At 37.4% G+C, this 23,189-nt stretch overlaps 1 pseudogene across 1 annotated transcript in view; it reads right to left on the reverse strand.

The window, feature by feature from the left end:
* The window catches only part of LOC308432591 (ETS translocation variant 5-like), a 160,055-nt pseudogene extending 137,608 nt beyond the window's left edge, over positions 1 to 22,447 (reverse strand). The window contains exon 1 of the transcript in view: positions 22,241 to 22,447. The product of the transcript in view is annotated as an ETS translocation variant 5-like (transcript). The remainder of the gene's footprint in view (positions 1 to 22,240) is intronic.
* Positions 22,448 to 23,189: the final 742 nt, after the last annotated feature.

Below are 23,189 nucleotides of genomic sequence, written 5' to 3' on the forward strand. Positions count from 1 at the left end.
ATTTTAGTAGCTTACTAGCTGGTTTTATGTCAACTTGACACAAGCTGGAGTTATCACAGAGAACGGAGCCTCAGTTGAGGAAAGGCCTCCATGAGATCCAACTGTAAGACATTTTCTCAACTAGTGATCAACGAGGGAGGGCTCAGCCCATTGTGAGTGGTGCCATCCCCCCCCCAGGATGCTTGACCTGGGTTCTATAAGAAAGCATGCTGAGCAAGCCAGGGGAAGCAAGCCAGTAAGTCACATTCCTCTATGGTCACATTCCTCTATGGCGTCTACATCAACTCTTGCTTCCTGGCCTGCCTGAGTTCCAGTCCTGACTTCTTTTGATGATAAACAGCATGTAGAAGTGTAAGCTGAATAAACCTTTGCTTCCCCAATTTGCATCTTGGTCATGATGTTTTGTGCAGGATTAGAAACCCTGACTGAGACAGGTAGCATGTAGAGTAACTTCCTGTACTGACAACACTAGAATGGAGAGGTTAAGGTTCTATGTGGGCACTAGTTTGACCTCTCCATGTTTAAAGAGTTGTGTGGGTATTAGCTTCAGCAATAGGGCCATACTGTCAGTTTGTAGAGAGAGATCCATACGCCTTAGCAACAGCCTAGTTTGTGTTGAGATTTCCACAAGAACCATTCAGCCATCAACTCAATTGGATATAACCTAGTCCTTGTTTTAGAAACTTCCTGTGGTATCAAGAGAAGGCCAATTAGAACTTTGTCTCCCTTTTTATTTGGAAACTTCACTAAAGTCACCTTTATATATTTTAGGAAATTTCTACTACACTGGGTTTCTTTTCCACAACACTCCTCAAGTGTCCCTCAATTCTAGTTCTTGATCCCCACATTTCCTCTTAACACCATCTCCTCTCTCCTTCCCCACACCATCCCCCATACCCACTCACCCTTGCCACCACTCTACCCATAACTTTTCTATTTCCTACTCCCAGAGAGATCCATGTGTCCTCCTCTCTGAGTACACATATTGTATCCTGGTTATCATTTATCATTGTATATGTCCACATACAAACAAACATATATTTATCTTTCTAGACCTGGGTTACCTCCCTCAGAATTATTTTATTCTAGTTGCATCCATTTGCAACAGATTTTATGATGTTCTTTTTTAAAATAGCTGAGTAATACTCCACTGTGTAAATGTACCACATTTTTCCATCCATTCTTCTGTTAAGAGACATCTAAGTTTTTTCCAGTTTCTGGCTATTATGAATAGAGCAGCCATAAACATGGTTGAGCAAGTGGTCCTTGTGGTAGGATGAAGCATTATTTGGGTATATACACAAGAGCGGTATATCTATATCTTGAAATAGATTGATTTCCAACTTTCAAAGCAACAACCACACTAATTTTCATAGTGGCTGTACAAGTTTGTACTCCCATCAACTATTCAGGAGTGTTCCCCTTATTCTGTTTTGCCAGCATGAGCTGTCACTTGTGTTGTTGATCTTAGCCACTCTAACAGATGAAATCTCAAAATAGTTTTGATTTACATTTCCCTGATGGCTAAAGATGTTAAACATTTCTTTCAGAGTTTCTCAGCCATTTGAGAATCCTCTTTTGAAAATTATTTGTTCATATCTGCACCCATCTTAAAAGTGAATTATTTGTTTTTTATAACATTAACATTTAATATTTGTTCTATGATGTTGGTATCAATATTGGGAATATAATCTTGGGCTATAACAACCAAGGGCCAACAAAGGGGATTACATCAGTAATGTTATAGTTAATACAAAATTTGGTGGAAAAAAAAGAGAGAGAGAAGAGAATCTCGTTTCAGTGAGTCAGGATAACTGAAGGTAAGAAAGGCAATCAACTTACTTTAAAATATGAGCAAATTCAGAAAAATGAGTATATGATGAGAATTATTTCATAGGTTCCAAACTCCTCTATATGATGAGTATACTAACAACTTTTTTAAGTATTATTTATTTTATTATATTATAAATACATTGTGTTTTGGTATATTACAGATATCAAATCTACTCCCTACTCCACTACCCTCATTACCACTTTCCCCTCCAAACTTTATGTGCTTAATAATTTTATTCCCTTTATATCCATATCAAAACACCCCTCCCTCCTCACCTCTAAGTTCCACTTTAACAAATTCCTCTCCTATTACCCACTCCTATTCTCTTCAGAGAAGGGAAAGATCCCTTGGGTACCACCCCACCCAGGGGAATCTAGTCTCAGCAGGACTAAGCACATCCTCTTCCACTGAGGCCCAAGTAAGCAGTCCAGCTAGGAAAAAAAGACCCAATAGCAGGTAACAGAATCAGAGTCAACCCCCACTCCAATTATAAGGGAACCCACATGAAGACCAAACTGCACATTTGCTACAAATATGTAGGGGATCTAAATCCAGCCCCTGTATGCTCTTTGGTTGGTGGTTTAGCCTATGTAGGGCTCCCTGGGCTCAGGTTGGTTGACTTTGTAAGACCACTTGTGATGTCCTCAATCCCACTGACTTTGCTTTTCTGTGTTCCATAAGTTGGGGTATGTTAGGTCTTCATCTTCATTGAATTCTGTAACATCTTTAATTAATTTATTTATTTCTTCACTGACTCAGTAATCATTGAATAGAGAGTTGTTCAAGTTCAATGAGTGAGTAAGTTTTCTCCTATTTTTGAAGTCCAGCTTTAATCCGTGGTAGTATAAGATGCAAGGGGGTATTTCAATCTTCTTGTATCTTTTGATGCTTTCTTTGGAACAAAGTATGTGGTCAATTTTAGAGAAGGTTCCATGAGAAGAAGGTATATTCTTTTGTCTTTGAGTGGAATGTTCTATAGATATCTGCTAGGTCCATTTGATTTATAACTTCTGTTAGTTTCATTATTTCTCTGTTTTGTTTTTGTCTAGATGACCTGCCCATTGTTGAGAATAGGCTGTCAATATTTCCCACTCTTAATGAATGAAATTCAATGTGTGATTTAAGTGTTAGTAATGTTTTTTTTATGAATGTGAGTGTTCTGGCATTTGGAGCATAGGAGTTTAGAATTGAGATGTCATCTTGATAGGTGTTTCCTTTGATAATTATAAAATGTCTTTATCTCTTTTATTAATTTTGGTTAAAAGTCTATTTTATTAAATATTAGACATATTTCAGGTTGTTTCTTGGGTCTGTTTGCTTGGAAAACTTTTTTTAGCCCTTAACTCTGTGGTAATGCTTATTTTTGTTGCTGAGATGTGTTTCTTGTATGCAACAGAATGATGGATGTTGTTTTCACATCCATTTTATTAGGTTAGGTCTTTATATTGGGGAATTGAGTACATTGATGTCAAGAGATATTAATAACCAATTATTGTAATTTCCTGTTATTTTTATGTTGGTGGTGGTGATAGTAGTAGTAGTAGTAGTAGTATGTTTTGTGTGTGTGTGTGTGTGTGTGTGTGTGTGTGTGTCTGTGTCTGTGTCTGTGTGTGTGTGTGTGTGTGTGTGTGTGTGTGTGTTTTGATCACTCTGTATTTGCTAGTGTGGAAATGTTTATTTTCTTTGTTTTCCTGGATATAGTTAACCTCATTGGGTTGGAGTTTTCCTTTTAGTATTTTCCATAGGGCTGCATATGCAAACAGATATTGTTTAAATTTGGTTTTTTCTTGGAATATCTTGTTTTCTTCATCTATGATGATTGAGAATTTTGCTAGGTATAGTAGTCTAGGATGGCATCTGTGGTTTTTTTAAGAGGCTGCAAGACATCTGTGTAAGCCCTTCTAGCTTTTAAAGTCTCTGTTGGGAAGTCGGGTGTAATTTCAATTGGCTTGCCTTTGTATGTTACTTGACCTTTTCCCTGGTAGCTTTTAATATTCTTTTTTTGTTCTGAAGATGTAGTGTTTTGATTATTATGTAGTAGAAGAAGTTTCTTCATTGGTTCAATCTAATAAGTAAGCTCTCTTGTGTGTTTATAGGCATCTCTTTCATTAGGTTTGGGAAATTTTCTTCTATGATTTTGTTAAAAATATTTTCTGGGCCTTGGAGCTGAAACTCTTCACCTTCTTTTATTTCTGTTACTCTGTTTGATGTTTTTATAGTACCTCATATTTCCTGGATGTTTTGTGTCAGGAATCTTTTTAGATTTAACATTCCCTTTGACTGATGTATCAATTTCTTCTACCATATCTTATATTGCTGAGATTCTATCTTCTACATTATGTTGGTGATGCTTTCATCTGTTGTTCCAATTTTCTTCCCTAGGGGTTCTACTTCCAAGATTCCTTCTGTGTTTTATTTATTACTTCTCTTTTCATTTTCAAGTCTTGAATATTCATGTCTTTAACCTGTCTGGTTGTATTTTCCTGTATCTCTTTAAGGGATTTATTCATTTCCCCTTTGAAGATCTCTATCATCTTTATAAGATCAAAATTTTCTTGTGCTTTGGTTGTGTTAGGATACCCAGGGCTTGCTGTAATAAGATTGCTCTGCTCTGAATGTGCCATGTTGGTTTGGCTTTTGTTGATTTTATTTTTATGCTGAATTTTAGCCATTTGGTTGTCCCTAGATGTATTAAGTGGAAAGGCCTAACCTAGATATTCCTGGTGTAGCAGGTCTCCAGTGGGCAGCCTTGGGCTAGATAATAGAATGGTAAACATCTCCCAGCATCTGGGATAATGATTTAACTTTGGTAGTTGGTACCTATTGAGAAAATTATCCATTTCGCAATTTAGTGAAAATCAAGTTTTTAATGTATGTCCTTATAATTTTTGGATTTCCTCTGGTTTTGTTGTTATGTTCCACATTTCAAATCTGATTTTATTAATTTGAATATTCTTTCTCCATCTTTTAGTTAATCTGCATAAGAATTTGTTGTTCTTGCTGATTTTTTAATGAACAAATTATTTCATTGATTTTTTAAATTTTTCTCTTTGTTTCTACTTTATTAATTTCAGTTCTGAATTTATTTCTTGTCCGGTACTCCTTTCTGATGTGGTTTTTTTTTTTTTTTTTTTTTTTTTTTTTTTTTTTTCTGTCTTTTCAAGAGTTTTCAGGTATTCTTTTAAATTATGTCTTAGGTAAAGTTTTATTGCTGTGAAGAGATTCCATGACCATGACAACTCTAATTGAGTCTGACTTACCGGTTCAGAAGTTTGGTCCATTATCATCTTGCTGAGAAACATGGCAGTTCATAGGCAGACATGGTGCTGAAGCCAAAGATCCGAGAGATTTGTCTCTGGATCAGCAGACAGGCAGCAGATAAAGAGACAGACAGAGAGAGAGAGAGAGAGAGAGAGAGAGAGAGAGAGAGAGAGAGAGAGAGAGAGAGAACTAGGCCTGGCCTTGAGCATATCAAATCACAAAGCCCACCACCACTGGCACACTTCCTCCAGCAAGGCCACACCTATTCCTTCAAGGCTAAATGTCTTAATTCTTTCAAATTCTTTCAAATGCCACTCCCTGTGAGCCTGTGGGGGCCAATTATATCCAAACCACCATGAGTTGCTAGCATGATATCTCTCTAGGGCTTCATGAAAGAACTTAATGCTATGAACTCCATCTTAACCTATTTTTTAATCCAGTAGTGACATGTTCTGTGTCCAAGGGTTAACCCATGATGGTCTGATAAGATGCAGGGTATTATTTCAGTTTTCTTGTATCTGTTGAGATGTACTTATGTTCGAGTATGTGGTCAATTTTGGAGAAAGTTCCATGAGATACAGAGAAGAATGTATATACTTTTATATTTGAGTGCAATGTTTTGTGTTGATACCTGTTAGGTACATAGGGTTTATAATATTGATTATCCAATATTTCTGTTTAGTTTGTGTGTAGATGACTTGTCTATTGAAGTCACCCATTATCACTGTGTGATGGTCAATATATAATTTAAGTTATAGTAGTATTTTGTTTACAAACTTGGGTTCCTTTGTGCTTAATAAAATACATGTTAAGAATTTGACTATCATCTTGGTTGATTATTTTCCCTTTGAAAAGTATGTAGTATTAAATCTAGCTCTTTGATTAGTTTTGGTTTGACATCTATTCTGTTAGATATTAACATAGCTATTATTCCAGTTTGCCTCTTAGAACCCCACCCCCATTTTTTAAACTCTTTTTAACCCCTTTACCCTGAGTTGCTTTCTGTAGGACTAGAATTGTACATAAATATTGTTTTATTTGACATTATAATGAAATATATTATTTTTTCCATCTAAGTTGATTGAAAGTATTCCTATGTATAATAGTCTGGTCTAAAATCTGTAGTCTCTTTAAGTCTGCAACACATCTTTCCAGGCTCTTCTGACTTTTAGAATCTTCATTGAGAAGTCAAGTGTAATTCTAACAGGTCTGCCTTTGTTATTTGGTCATTTTACCTTTTGCTTTTAATGTTGTTTGTTCTATATGTTTACTGTTTTGATTCTTATGTGCCAAGGAGATATTTTTACCTGGTCCAATCTATTTTCTGTTCTTTATACTTCTCATACCTTTATATGTATCTCCTTTCTTAAGTTAGGAAATTTTTCTTCTATAATTTTTGTTAAAAATATTTTCTGTGCCTTATATATGGGATTCTTCTCCTTCTTCTATTCCTATTATTTTTTTCATAATGCTCTAAATTTCCTAGATGTTTTGTGTTAGGCATTTTTTTTTTGTTTGTTTTTTAGATTTAATTTGGTTTTGACTGATCTATCCATTTCTTCTATAGTGTCTTCTGTGCCTGAGATTGTCCCTTCTACCTTTTATATTATGTTGGTGAAACTTGCTTTGCCTTTATAGTTCCTGTTTGGATTTCTGTATTTCGTTGCTAGAATTTCCTCAGTTTGGATTTTCTTTACTGATTTTATTTCTATTTTCTAGCCTTGAACATTTTCTGGTCTATTTTCTTCTCTTATTTGTTTGTGTTTTCCTTGGATTCTTTGAAGAATGCATTAATCTCTTTAAGGACCTCTGTCATCTTTATTTAGGAGCTTTTAGGATGTTTTTTATACTTTAGCTATATTGGAGTACTCAGGGCCCAATGTGGTAATGTTGCTAAACTCTAGTGGAGACATGTTGCTCTGTTACTGAATCTATGTTTAAACTGACATCTAGATATCTGGGATTGGAATGATTATAGGTCTAGGTACTGATATCTAGTTTTGTCTTTGTTGGGTGTGTACTTTGTTCCTTGGTTTGTGGTTTTTTTCTGGGTTCTAGAAAAGAATAATGGCTGTGTGTTGTTTAGTAGGGAATTCTCTGTGAACCTGGTAGGTATGGCCAGTGGATCTTTGAGACAAAATGTGTTTCTAGGTTTTGGGAACTGATACTTAGGAATGGGGATAAGATAGAAATGTAAATAGGTTCACAAGAGGCAGGAGAGCAGCAGAGTGTTCCCCTGAATTTTCTTATTTAATCTCTGTGGAAGGGGGAGTCAGTGAAGAGAAGTCACCCCAGAAGTCTCCTATAGAGCTGGGTTGGTACTAAAGAACTGGCTCTGGAGGAACAGAAGAAAGTGGTAGATCTAAAGTCATCCAACCTACCTCCTTAACAAGTGTGGCCTATTGCTTCTCAGAGTGTATCCTCCAGAGTCAGTGACTGGGACAAAGCAATGTGTTGGAGAATGGAGGTTTGTGGGATACAAAAGAGATATGGGGTGGAGGGTGGTTGCAGCAGATATTGTGTTGCAGAGCTAGGGATGATACTGTGGGTTTGGCTTTGGAGAGGAGAGAGTGGTAAAAGTCTTCAGTTGGCTTACCTGTTTACCTAGTCCACTCAGTAGAAGAGTTCTCAGAGAATACCTGCTGGTGTTGGAGGCTGGGATAATATGAAGAGTTGGGAGATGGGAAATTAAAGGAAATTTTTGTGATCTGTTGGGAGTGGGGTCAGAAAACAAATAAAGATGACACCAGGTATTATGGTACTGAGCTTGGAATGAGACTGGAGAATTTGATTTAGAAGAATAAGATGAGAGGTGAAAATCTGCAGTCAGCCTACCTGCTTCCCTGATTAGAGGCCACCTTATTTCCTGCTAGTGATTTCATAGTTTCAGGACTTCTCACTGAAGTCTTCGATTCTTTTAGAGTTCATTTGTATGTGGTGGAACCAAGAGATTAATTTCATTCTCTTAAATTTATATGCCCAGTTTTTCAATAGTTTTTTTTTTTTTTTTTCCTACTGCATGTTCTTGATACCTCTTTCTAAAATCAATTGGTTTTGGATAGGTAAGTTTATTATGACTTTATTTCTAATTTTTATTTCTGTTTCATTTATATATGCCAATATTATGCTGTTTTAATTATAGTTTTGCAGTATGTTTTAAGGTCAGGTATTATGATGCCTACAGCTTTTCTCTGAAGATTGCTTTGTCTTTTGTGATTCCAAATGATTTTTAGAATTTTTTAGAATTTTTAAAATGTATTATATATATATATACATATATATATACATATGAGTTTTTGCTTGCACATATGTATGCATAGCATATATTACTATATTACTACATTTTCCAATCCCCTGCTCTCTATTCCTCTCTCTTTCCCTCTGTCCCTCCCTTCCTCATTCCCCTTGTCCCTCTCTTTCTCTTTCTTTTTCTCTCCCTCCCATCTCACTCATGCCTCTCTTGAGCAGTGATCACAGTTGCTGTGTGCTCCTGATTACAATAGACATGTAATATCCAGAATACAGAACATCACATCACTCTTCACTATCCTATGACTCTTACAATTGTCCCATTCCTGCTTGCATCATGTTCCATGGGCCTCAGGCACATGAAATAAATGTCCCATTTAAGGATTAGCATTCATTATTCTCTCATTCTTAGATGAGTTCTTTGATAAGATATGAGCTTCTACTTTGATTCTTGCCAGTGAGAAGTGACTAGATGTGGCTTCCATGACTCTGGCTGAGGGTTGCATCAGCCAGTATACATAAGTAGAAATGAATATAACTACCTGTCCATTTATCAGAACATTAGTGGGTTCCCCCATAAGTCCCATGAGCTCACTAGGCATAGTTCTGAAAACTTCTGGTTTACAGAACCAGATATTTATTTTCTCCCATGCAGCAGCCCCCACTCCAAGATTCATGCAGGGAGTAGTTGATAATCCCTGAAACTATCTTGCTGTTATTGTACCTTGGGAATATCTTGCTGATAGATCTGTAGTTTAGCACACAGGATCCAAAATTGGTTTACAATTTCTCCCCCAACAACTTCAGTATCATCTTACGGTACTAATCAACAGGAAAGAATTCCCCAACTCAGTTCTGCTGGATTTCTCTGTGTCCTGTATCTAAAGTGTGTTTTGTATTCAGCTTTATTTGTTCTCATAGGTAATCAAAAGCACTAGCAATAATTTGTATTACTTGTGAACTTCTTGAGTCTTCCTGGCTAACAGTTCAGAGGGAGCTATCCTGTACCTGAATGGAATTTTTTACTACATGATTCGATGAACTTTTTGCTTCATTTCTTCAATGCTTAATCTAGCAAAGGACTTGTTAAATTTTTGATCTTTCAAAAGAATCAAATTTTAATTTATTTCTACTCTGTTTTATTATGAACCATTGACTAACTTTGGATTTGTTTGTTCTTACATTGCTACTTCTTCAAGGTTCATTATTAGGTTGTTAATTTTTGTTACTGTTTTTTAATTCAGACATCTAGTGTTATGAGTCTCTTTCCTACTACTGATTTTGCTATATAGTACAGATATTGGGTATATTGTGTTTCCATTTTAAACTTGTTTCAAGACCTTTAAGTTTACATTTTAATTCTTTATTGACCAATTGGTAATTCAAGACCATCTAAAGTTTTCATGCTCTTGACTTCTAATTTAATTCCATTATATAAGAAGAGCTATGACATGATATTAAATTTTTAATATGTTGAGACTTTATGACTGATCATAGCAATGGTTTTACCTAGAGAATGTGCTGAGAAGAGCACAGCTACTATGAAGTATCCTGTAAACATCTCTCAGAACCATTTGTTTTCACAGTACTGCTTAACTCTGATATTTGTCTGTTTTGTGACCTGTACAGTGACCAAAAGCATGTGCTGACATCGTCAATGAGTACATCGGAGACTCTCTCTCCCTTTAGACCTAATAATATTTGCTTAACATATTGTGATACAGTTTAGTATATATCATATAATTACTACAGTTTCTTGCTGAATTGATTCTTTTATCATGATATAATGACCTTTGTCTTTTTTAAATTTTTAGTTTTTAAATTTTTGTCTTATCTACATGATAATAGAGATCCCTGCTTACTTTTAGTTTCTACTTAGGCTAAATATCTTTTTCTGTTTTTTTTTTTTTTTTTTTTTTCCAGTTTCTATTTTATTCAGCAGTTTGTCTTTTATAGGCACCATATAGTTGCTTCTCTTTTCTTTTTTTTATCTATCTGTCTGTATGTTGACAATTGGGATTGACAAATTCAATCCATTTACACTCAAGGTTAATGTCAATGTTAATAAAGAACTGACACCATGTTCTTGATGTTTTTCTCTTTTCTAATTGCTTCAGATTTCCTTTTTCTTCCTGTTTTACTAATCTTTGTGGTTTGGTAGCTTTTCTACAGTGACAAAGTTTGATTTCTTTCCTTTATCATTGGTATAACTATTTTTATTGATGGACTTATAATTTTGAATATTTTTATCATGATCAACATACATTTGTTTGTTTGTTTGTTTGTTTGAGAGAGTATGAGTATTTGACAGAAAGCAGAAAACAGTTGTCTAGATATATTATTCTTACACGGAATGTTTCTTTTCTTTTCTTTTCTTTTTTAAGGCATTTATTTGAACTTGTGTACTCTTATTTATTTTATTTTATTTTTGAGATTATAAAACAATCACATTTCTCCCTTCTCTTTTCTCCTTTTTTTAAATTAGATATTTTATGTATTGACATCTCAAATATTATCCTCTTTCCTGGTTTCCCCTCTGGAAACCCCCTCTCCCATTTTCTCTCCCCCTGCTTCTATGAATGTCCCATACACTGGGGCATCAAGCCTTCCCAGGACCAAGGGCCTCTCTCCTCCCAGTGATGTCAGACAATGCCATTCTCTGCTACATATGCAGATAAAGCCATGGGTCACTCCAGGTGTGCTCTTCAGTTGGAGGTTTCATCCCTGGGAGCTCTGGGGGGTCTGGTTGATTGATATTGTTCTTCCTATGGAGTTGCAAATTTCTTCAGCTCCTTTAGTTCTTTCCCTGTTGGTCCACCTCTGTATTTGTCAGGCACAAACAGAGCCTCTCAGGAGACAGCTATAACAGGTTCCTGTCAGCAAGTACTTCTTGGAATCCTCAATAGGGGTTGGTGCTTGAAGATGGGATGATCCCCAGGAGGTGCAGTCTCTACCTGGCCTTTCCTTCAGTCTCTGCTCCACACTTTGTCCCCTTATTTTCTTTAGACGGGAGCCATTCTGGGTTAAGAATTTGGAGATGAGTGAGTGGTCCTAACCCCCAACTGAGGGCCTTGCCTAACCTCTTGATATAGTCTCTACAGGTTCTCCCTCCCCTTTGTTAGGCATTTCTGCTAACCCCATCCCTGTTGGGTCCAGGGAGACTCTTGCCTCTCTGTCATCTTGGACTTGCTGGTGGCTACCCCCAGTTCCCCATCCCTCATTGCTACACATCTCTGTTCAAATTCCTGACCCTCTGTATATATCCCTGTCTCCTCCCATACCTTATCTTGACCCCCCTTTCCCCTCCCCCTTCTCTCTTTCTCCAAAGTCCCTCCCACTCTCTACCCCTTATGAGCATTTTGTTCCCCCTTCTAAGAAGGACTGAAGCAGCCACACTTTGGTCATCCTTCTTTTTGAGCTTCATGTGGTCTGTAAATTGTTATCTTGGGTATTCTGAGCTTTTGGGCTAATATCCACTTATCAGTGAGTACATACCATGGGTATTTTTCTGTGATAGGGTTACCTCACTCAGGGCAATATTTTCTAGATCCATCCATTTGCCAAAGAATTTTATGAAGTCATTGATTTTAATAGCTGAGTAGTACTCCATTGTGTAAATATATCACATTTTCTGTATTCATTCCTCCATTGAAGGACATCTGGGTTTTTTCCAGCTTCTGGCTATTATAAATAAGGCTGCGGTGAATATAGTGGAGCATGTGGCCTTGTTATATGTTGGTACATCTTTGGGTTATATGCTCAGGAGTGGTATAGCTGGGTCCTCAGGTAGTACTTCTTCCAGTAAATATTGAAAAGATCTACCAATCCATGCTATTGCTGACACTCTTAGAGCCATATGGCATCAGCTGGGTATATTATCTCGGAGGTGGTCAGTTTCAGGTACTCTCTGACCTCGGTGGTCTCTTCCATGTTAGTTCCTGCACTGGCAGGTCATATAGAATTAACATTATATTTATCTCATCAGTGGCCAACATCTAGTTAGTTTCTTTCATGGCAAAAGGGCCAGCCATGCACTCTACCCACACTGTAAGCAGCCCAACAAATTCAAATATCCAGAAACTTGTAATTTAACAATGGCTTTATCTCAGGTTTTCTCAGTAAATTTTACACTGCACAAAACATCCACAACATAAACTCAGAGCTAAACAATATGATATAATTTGCTCACCTAGACAAGCCAGATCACCCTATACAAATTCTTCCCTTATAAAGTATTCATAACCTGTAGCTATGCAGAGCCATGCAGAGAGGGTCATTCTCAACTTCCTCCATCTTGCCTTCCTCTCTCTCTGGCTTCTCTCCCAATTCTAAAACTCTGTTCCCACTTAGATAAAACAAACTGCCTTATCTTTGTGCCAGCCCTCCTTGCATAAAGACAATAACAAGTACTATGTCCAATTTTCCGAGGAACCGCCAGACTGATTTTCAGAGTGACTGTACCAGCTTGCAATCCCACCGACAATGAAGGAGAGTTTCTCTTTCTCCACATCTTGGCCAGCATCTGCTGTCACCTGACTTTTTGATCTTAGCCATTTTGACTGGAGTGAGGTAGAATCTCAGGGTTGTTTTGATTTGCATTTCCCTGATGACTCAGGGTGTTGAACATTTCTTTAGGTGCTTCTCAGCCATTCAACATTCCTCAGTTCTGAATCTTTGTTTAGCTCTGTCACCCATTTTTAAAATAAGATTATTTGATTCTCTGGAGCCTAATTCCTTGAGTTCTTTGTATATATTGGATATTAGCCAACTTTCAGATGTAGGATTGCTAAAGATCCTCTCCCATTCTGTTGGTTGCCATTTTGTTCTATTGACAGCAGCCTCTGTTTTACAGAAGCTGGAATATCTATTTTCTTTTAGCATTCTGAATATATCATAATATTCTCCTCAGTCCTCCAAAGACTCCATTGAAATCTGCTAGTCTGATATAGAGTACATTATATGTGACATGATAACTTTTTTCTGCTTTAGACTTCTGTCTTTGGAGTTGAACAGCTTAATTATACTGTACTCCTAGATGACTGTTTAGTATAGTATACACTGGTCCCATGGCAAAGTCATTGAGGTATAACTGCCACCTGCAAAACTGTAAAAATGAACTCAGGAATACCTGAGCCATCCAGCTATGCTGTAGGCCTAAAAGATACAGGATGTACAATTTGGCTGATTGTTGATAGTACTGGCTAGTTGGCTAGGTGGTAGTTTCTCTGGAAAGATGAAGCTTCACAAATAGCTTTCTTGGAGACTTCTTGCAGGAAATCTAAGCCTGCTACACATTACCTGTCCCCACATGATTTTTCCTAGGGCCTTTGTACAATCCCTTATGACCAATCACTCTTGCATTCTGCATACTGACAAGACCAGTACCATATGGAGAATAACAAATTTTGCAGCCAAGTCAATGTGTAACCTGGCCCCTTTATCCATTCCTGCAGTGAAGGCTGCATGTATGTGTGGCTAAATATGGAGAAACACTCGCTTCATAACCCTTTTCCCACCAGGGTTCTCTGGAAGCATTACATTCTTTTTTAAAGGATTGTTTTGTGAATTTGTTGCAACTTTACACTTGGAAACTTTGAGGGTGGGAACTTTCCTATTGTCACAACACAAACTACAATATGCTTCATGGCACTAATCTCTTTATGGTCATTTATTTTGCATTATTTTGTTCACTGTTAAGGAACTTATCCTCTTTCCATCACCAAACTTTCAAGTCATTTTTTACAAATATCTATTCACCACTTTTTGCTCTCCATACATTTACCTAAAAACAATGAGTAATAACCACATAATATCATGAATGTTTTGCTGTCCTGACATTCTCCTTCCCCAAATAAGTTAGTCTATTATAATTTTTAATTGTATTGCATTTATTTAGTGTGTGTGTGTGTGTGTGTGTGTGTGTGTGTCTGTGTGTGTGTGTCTGTGTGTGTGTGTGTGTGTGTGTGTGTGTGTGTGCGTATGCATGCATACATGCATGTAGAGGTCAGAGGACTTCTTCCCTTCTACCATGTGGGTTCTGAAAGCTCAAATTGTCAGGCTTGGTACCAAGGATTTGTACCTGATAGGAGATCTCACTATCCCAGTCTATCACTATTACTCAGTCTATTTTAATTCAGTAACACTCAGTTATTTAGAACACGGGCAAAACATAGCCAGATTCTTTGCCATATGTAGCACAATGGTCTTTAGTCTAATTCCCAATAGATTCCTTGTCTAGGTTTGAAATCTTAGGATCAGGCCCTCTCTGCCTGCATTTTTATGGTATTCTGTCTTCTGAACTCCCATCAGTATATCTATTAAGCTCTACATAAAAATTCGAGGGTACCTCTAGCCTTCAGGCACAAAGTGTTCCTCATTTCTCCAGCATATCAACCCCAAAGGGCTGCGAACCACAGACTAAGACTTATCACAGCAATAACCCCACTTCTTAATAGCAATTTTCTGTATATAACTTCTTTTCTTGATGTGAAAACATGGCTGACAAAAGCTACTTTAAGATAAAATATGCCAGTACCATATTATTTGTTTGTTTGTTTGTTTGTTACTGTTGCTCTATCATATGTCCTAACATCTGGAATAGTTATCCCTCCATTATCCCACTCTTTGTTTAGGATTGCTTTGGCTATCCAGGATATTTTCTGGATTCATGTGAATTGTAGAATAGTTCTTTCAAACTTTTGTGGAAAAAAAATGTTGTTGGTTTATTGATTGTGATTGCACTGAACCTATAAATTGCTTTTGGTAAGCTGGTCATTTTCACAATATTAATTCTACCAATCCATGAACATAGAATGCCTTTCTACTTTCTACTGTGTTTTTTAATCTCTTTCTTCAGAAACGTAAAGTTTTCATCATAGAGGTCTTTTTCCTCCCTAGTTAGGTTTATTTCAAGATATTTTGGTAATAGGTAATCATCAAATAGGAAACAGAAAAATTTGGAGGAAGTTCCAACTAGGGAGAAGGAAGGAAGTATAATATAGACAGAGTAGGAGGAATGAGAGACAAATACCACAAAGGTTGTTTGAAAAATCTTCAAGGAATTATACTATTTTATAATTACCTAAACTATACACAATAAGTGTATGTACTCACACACACACACAGACACACACACCTTAAAGGAAGTAAAGCCAGTTAAGATGACAGTGCTCTCCCAACAAGAACTAAGAAAAATCCCAGCACTAGGCATGAGATGTCGTCTTTTGAATAATTGAGAAACTTCATTTTGAAAACTAGTCAAGGTAGTATAAGTCATTTCCCAAACAATATAGACTATTGATGTAGAGTTATTTGCCGCTCAGAAGTTGAGTGTGGGACTCTTTGCCAAAGACACCTCACTATTTAAGTTAGGTCTTACCTGAAAGCTTGTTTCCATGTTCTAGCTTCAATAGTTCCAGAAAATACTATGAAAGCTGCCCAATTAAGGAAGCAATTAAACAATCCTACCCATCTTCAACACCTAAGAACCATGACAATGATCAGCACAGCACATAAAGGTGCAATAATGACACTCTCATACCAGTGGTAACCACAAATTCTCATTCACCAGAAGAGAATTCTGCCTAATACTAGGCAACTTCCCAGGACTAGTGAAGCCATGGACTTTAGAAAAGGATCTACTATTGCCACTTTACAAGACAAACACAATTTCTTACTACATTCTAAATGTTATCCTTAAACCCACAGATAATATAGATAAGTGTAGCTGCAACCCCACATCAAACAAGTCTTTCTTTACAGCAAAGGCTGTAAGGAAAACCACATTACAGAAAACCACAACTAGGTACAATACAGAAACCAACAAATTGTGGGGACCTAAAGTAAATACACCCAGATTATAGCTCCTGAATCTATGGCTCAGGGAACATCAACAGTGAGAAGAATGATTGTAAAAGCCAAATGACCAAGAAATTCATGGATTAAAAGGCCTATGTAGCTTGGAATAGCTACATAAACAAGACCAGAGAAATGAGAGTAGCAATGGATATGCTAACATGGAAAGAGGAAATTGTCATGTGACTGCTGAGAAGTGGAGAATTAGCCTCTCCCAGGGAGGAATCCCATTATTGGTTGTCCAAAGCAGAATGGTCAATTCTGAAACCACAAACAATAAAAACAGACTCAGCAGGTATTATTTATATATTTTGGGGTGTGTGTGTGTGTGTGTGTGTGTGTGTAGCAATAATAATCAAAGACAATGTGACTATTAACTTTAGAGTGGGGGAAGGTTCAGGGGAATTGGAAAGAAAGGCTTCTGTGAAGGAATTCTTAGAAGAAAGGGAGAGAGAAAAGTGATACAATTTTATCTCATATATTTAAACATCTTTTTTTAATTGTGAGCAATATACAAAAAAGATAAAATGTGCATCTCTTCTCATAGTTTTAAGGGGAGCAGTCAATCATGACAGAGAAGGCATGGAGGAATAGATTAATGGTGTGGTGAACATGTAATAAAACTCTTCATATAATGGCTGGACCAAAAAGCAGAGAACTGACTAAAATAGCCAAAAATAACATACCCTCAAGGACACTGTCCTAGTGACCCACTTTCTTACTAAGCCCCCCTTCCTAAAAGTTTATACCCTCTCAAAACAGAGCGAGAGATTGAGATTATACTTCTGAAGAGAAAATGACCTTCAGGAGAAGAAAAAAAACTTTCTTCCATTTGCTTATTGTTTTAAAAATGCACATTGCCCCCGAGATTTCCCATCACCATATGTGAAGTGGAGTGCAATGGTCTGTATTTTCTTCTTATTTCTTTACTTCAAATTTTTTTGTTTTGTTTCACATATCTTCCTATTCTGTTTAACACACACATACACAGAAATACACACACACATACACACACACAATAATAGATTATCATATTTCTTAACCTATTTTTCTTCACTATGAGAGAGAGAGGGGGCGGAGAGAGAGAGAGAGAGAGAGAGAGAGAGAGAGAGAGAGAGAGAGAGAGAGAGAGAGAGAGAGAGAGAATGCTACACACAGAGAGAACATATACACGAAGCCAGAAAAGAGAGCTTTTCAGTTGGAAGCCTGTTAATAGACAGTGAAATACCTGGTGCCCTGGGGAAGAAAGGTACTATAAAAACCTATAATTTTGTTGCCACAGTAAGACCAGCTTCACAGTACATAATAAAGCCAGAGACATTGGCTTTCATCTACTTCTTATGATTTCACCATGTCCTCTTGATTTTTACATTAGGTGACAGAATAAAAACTTTTCTATGCCAATGCCTGTCTTCCCAGTGGGCCTGGACCTGCACTGAAGTGTCACTGTTTCTCTTCTCCCAGCAGCAGGGCACTATGCAGACACTGGAAGGAGGCTCATGCTGGCAGCCTGTCAAGGTCTTAGGAGCCCAGCTTGTCATTCAGCCACACAGGGAACCAAGCTGCAGACTTGTTCTAAGGCTCAATACATACTCCCAGCATAGTGCCAGGTCAATTAGCATCAGGTAGGTTCTTTCTGAGTTCAATTGCCCATGGACACAGAGACAACACCAGAGTCCACTGTGAACCCATTTCTTCCAGACTGTCTCCCTCTTGAGGTTAAGAAGATAAACCAATTAGAAACTATTAGGTCTTATTTTTCCTCAAAAGACAGTTTCCATCTTCATGTGTTGATCCTCAAACTAATTTAGCAAATCCTCTAGGCAGACCTCCTAGACGAAGCTTTCAGAGATGAGTTACAATACCATTTATGGCCTTATCTCTATTGAGAAATACCAGTGACTTTCTGGGAGCAGATACTTTCATTGGTTCTTCTTCAAGTAAATTATCAGTTTCTTCCACTTGAGAAGCCATGGCTTACCTTTGACTAACTATAGTCACTTATTTTAATAACTATGTGAGAGCCCCGGTTTGGTACCAGGCACAGTGTTGGGGGGTGGGCATATAAGAGTGAGTGACAGACAAGGCTCAGCTTTATAGCTCATTGAAGACAAGGCAAAATACTTATGATAGTAATTAAAAACCACAATAGTCACAACAACAGACGAAAGGACCTAGTATTCAGACTTTGAAAGGTCGGAGACTTCCTTATAGAAGTCAGAGGTAAGTTGAACTTGCAGGCTAATTCAAAATACAGGCTGAGGGAAACAGAGTAGGAGGCAGGGAATGCTTCAGGCAAATGAGCCTTGGGACACAGTGAAGCTCTGTGACTAAATCTCAAGACCAGAGTACAGTTTAGCCTTCAAGTGATATGAGGGGGGTTATGGGGGCTCAGCAGGATACAGATATAAGACCTGTCACTCGGTTGAGGAGTATAGGTTTTAACTTATGGACAGAAGTGTGCCTCTAAAATAGTTAAGTGGAGCACAGCAGAAACAGACTTACATTTTAAAAAAAAAAAAAAAAAAAAACCTCTGAGTTGAGGAGAAAATAGGATGGAAAGTGTACAGAACAAGATTGGAAATATGGGCAACATTTAGGAAATTATTATTATAGAGTACTGCTTCTTAGCGTGATATCCTGTATATCAGATATTTACATTATGATTCATAACAGTAGCAAAATTATGAAGTGGCCATGAAATGATTTTATAGCTGGGGTTGCCATAACATGAGGATCTGTATTAAAGGGTTGCAACATTAGGAAGGTTGAGAACCACTGATAAGCAAAGAATGGCTGTAGACTAAATCAACTCAGTTACAGCCAAGTTTTGAAAAAGTAGATTAATTTTAGGAATATGTATGAATTAGAGTCAAGAGTGTCTGGTTAACTGAGAGTGAAGCAGAGAAGGAAGAGAATAAGCAAGATGCTCTCACTAGAAGGATGCTGGCAGAATTTGCTAAGAAAAAAAATTGAAGTGGAAACAGAGGTCCACAGTGGGTATCATCTGTTTTTCTATTATCACCTTGTGTGAGGTAGGAAATAAAGAGACCAGACAGACCTTCCTGTACTCTGTACCCAACACCTGTAAGTCAGTAGGTACCAAGGAGATTACTATAAAACAGAGAAGCTGAGGCATGACATTAAACGGAAATTTTTTTCAGGATATCTGTGATTGGGTCTCTGATTTCTAGTTCAATTTCTAGTTCATCTTACCTGAGATCTTTTAAAAAGATGCCCTAGTTTTATATTACATGTCAAGTGGTGGTTTAGCATAGGTCCAGAGACCTCAGAGCTAGAGATACAGTTTACCTCAGGCAGATGAAAACAACATGTAGACGTATAAAGGCTATGGGGCTATCTTGTTGTTCCCATGCTAAGAAGGGAGCAGTCAAAGGCTGATCCCACAAACCCTTGGAGTTTGCTGTAGTTTACCTGCCACCTCTTTGTCTCTTTCTTCATATGAGGAGCATCCAGTCTCTATTCCCTTAACTGTTATCTATGATGTTCTGTTCTCTAGACATGACTGTTCACCTCTGATCCACTACCATTTTCTTCTGACACCTGTGTGTCAGTGAAATGACAGAGATTTCTTTCCTCCATAGTCTGCAATATACTTCCCTATTTCCAAACACCCAGTACTTGCTAAGGATGCTACCAAATCCTCTAGGGTAGACCTTCTTCCACAGGTAACACCTTTCCTCTGGGAAATTTTTATGGGACACTAAAAACAGGTCCATAAAATAGATATACAAACCCAACATTTAATGAAAATAAATTATGCATTTACTTTAAAACAATTGCTTAGTATTTGTATAATTTTATAACATATTAAAGGCAAAATAAAAATCTTAATGGTGATAAATGTATTTTATAATTTTTTGTGTAAAATATTAAACATTGGCTATAGAACATCATCAACATTACTCACAGTTGGTTGGTATTTTGATGTTATGATCATCAACACCAAAAATGCCTCTTCCCATAAATACGCAAAAGTATGTTGAGGATAATTTCAGAAATTGTTGTGCATTCTGTCATAATTCCAAGCCAAAATTTTACTATTTTTTTATGAAACTCAAGTAAGCAACTCAATTAACTAGTTTTAAAGTAAAAGCATACTAACATAGCACAACTCCAAATTATAATTGGATATTTATGCCCTTAGATATAATGATCGGAAAAATTAACCTTTTTTCCCACAATTAAACCATCATATTTTTTAGGAGAAGAAACCCACTATATCAAGAAAAGACACTGTCACACTCATTGCATGCAATAATCTTGGATATGAGCCCAAGTGTTGTAAGTAGTGTTCATTGATATTGCATGGTATGATGGGTAAGCCCTGCCAGAAACACCTCAGATTCATTATAATTTAATTTTGAATTAAATTTTGGCTTTTGCACATTAAGAAAACTTCTATAGTTGCCAGCTTGTTACCTATGGGAAAGGTGGTCCAGTTTCAGAAGCTGTGCTCTCAGACACCGGACCATCTCCTGTCCTCTAAACTGACAGGTGCAGGGTAACAGGGCAGTGACTATGTAAAGTAGCTACACAAGCACATCAAACTGAAGACACAAAAGAGAATGAGTGTGTGATGTGTTCCATAAAGTCTCCACAAACCTACTGATAATGGACCTAAATAATTTTACTCACCTTTAACCCTTAAGGAAAATACCCAATGGGCCTGCCTAATTACACTGGTGAATTCCATATGGTTCTCCCATAATTCCTCCATGGACAGTTTAGCTTCACTATTAGGAATAGATTTTTTAAAAAAAAAAAGGAAATGATGACTCTCCATTATGGAAGCCAGCCTTGCCCCCTCTCCACTCACAACTTCTTACTCCAACTTCTTCCCTGTGAATTTTTCTCTCAATTTCAAATTAGATGTTTATACTCACCTTCATTTTATTAGATAAATAACAAATAGCAATGATAAAGAAGGCATTTATTGAATGCTTACCAGACTGTAGGGGCTGGTGAATGACAGCTTTAAAGCTGAGTGACCATGATTTATACTAATTTCACAACACTTGATAGGGCAGGGCTTATTATTCCTATTTCAAAGGCAGAACCCAAGTTCAGAGAGAATAAATGGTCCAGGCTGCACTATGACTTTATTTCCTAAATCCATGCTTACCCACTGTATATGGTAGTACCTTTATTTTAGAACCTAATCAATTATAATTCACGCTAGAAGCCACTGAAATTCTAGTAACTTTTTAGAACAATTACATGTGTACTGAAAAGCAGACTAGGTCACTTCTAAAGATACAGGGAGAAGAATAAACTATTTGGAAATACCAGAGGTCTCAAAAAATTTATTAATTCTTTGCCACTACAAATGGTAGGAAAACATCATTTTCCAGTGAAGAGTCTTAGAACACTTCTAGAAACTATTAAAGGCCAAATAAGGAGTAGCATGATGTGGTACCTTGTGCCAGAAATCCCACACAGCTCTTGGGCTAGAGATAGCAGAGATCTCTGCCACCTCTGCTGTTGGGTTGGACTGGTGCTTCAGAGCTTGGGCAAATGGAAAGGGAAAAACTGATTTGGCTGCTGCTTCACTGCCCAATCCGGGCAAAGAGTTTTGATGCTTCTGTTGCTGGGCTCGGCAGGCCAGTGAGCTCAGGTAAACGGAGAGGAAAAACCTACTTGGCTGCCTCCACTGCTGGGCTCAGCTTGCCAGTGTTTTTGCTGCTGCCACAGAGCACCTGGCAAGGCTGAACTGTGCCACTGAGAGGCTTTGGCTTAGGATGCAAGAAACCTCGGGAGAGGAATTCTCTTCTCAATGGGTGGTGTTATCAGCTCTTTAGAACAAAGAATCTTAGGAGGTGGAATGATTCTTACACATGTGTGTGTGTGTGTGTGTGTGTGTGTGTGTGTGTGTGTGTGTTTGTTTGTTTGTTTTTGTATGTATATATACACACATGGTTCAGAGTCTGACCACTGGTACTTCCTATTGGCTTGGCCTGAAAGCTTGGGAAGACCTTGTCTACATATTTGGGGACGGTCCTGCTTCTACCTGGAGCTTACATGACCTGCTGTCACATCTTCCTGTAGGGGGGAGGGTCCTAGAATGAGGTTGGTCTGGCTGGGTGTCACATCCTCCTGTGGAGGCAGGACTTGGGTCATGGCCAATGCCCAACGGGGTAGTGTGATGCTTATGGCAAGGATTCCTGATTTTCGGGAGACTGGGAAGCTTTCTGCAATCTCACTTATTATTCTCAGGGCTTCAACCATCTCAACCAAGAATCAGGGTTCCCAACATGCCCTACCTGCCCTACAGCATCATTCTGACATCTGTGACCAATCACGTTTTTTCTCCTAATTTCAATTGTCACCAATAGAAAAATATGAGATCCTTCCTTCTTCATTAATCTCTATGAACCACCCACCTCACATGATGGTCAGCAAAGTTTGGTCTCTTTGGCATGATGCTACCAAAACCTTGACTTCTGTTTTTCCTTCCTGTCCATCTATTCTAAGAAGCATATGATTCAAAAGAGTCTGGAACTTTATCATATAACAACTACTACATACTCTGCACAAATTCCAGAAAAGAGAAAGTTTCTAAAGACTCTGAAAAGTGGAAAATAAAAGTTTACAGATTCTGAAAGGGTATGAAGATTTTGATGCTGTTAAATTGTATAGTTTTTCCCCTTCTGTATCTAAGAATGAGCCAGCATTTTATAAGATTACTTAACTTCAAATAGAAAACCTCACTTTTTTAAAATTATTGTATTTTATTTTGTATTAAATGTATGTGTGGAGTCTGTGCATGGATATGCAGGTGCCCACCAAAGCTGGAAGAGGGCACTTAATCATCTGGAGCTAGAGTTACAGGTCATTGTGAATTTACCACAATGGGTGCAAGAAAAAAAAAAAAACAAACAAAAAAAAAAAAAAGGTTTTCTGACTGAGTATTATGTTCTTAATTGCTGAGTCATCTATCCAACCTATTTGGTTCATTATGGAACTGTGC

This window comes from Micromys minutus, assembly GCF_963924665.1.
Source record: "Micromys minutus genome assembly, chromosome: 1".
Classification (NCBI taxonomy): Eukaryota; Metazoa; Chordata; class Mammalia; order Rodentia; family Muridae; genus Micromys; species Micromys minutus.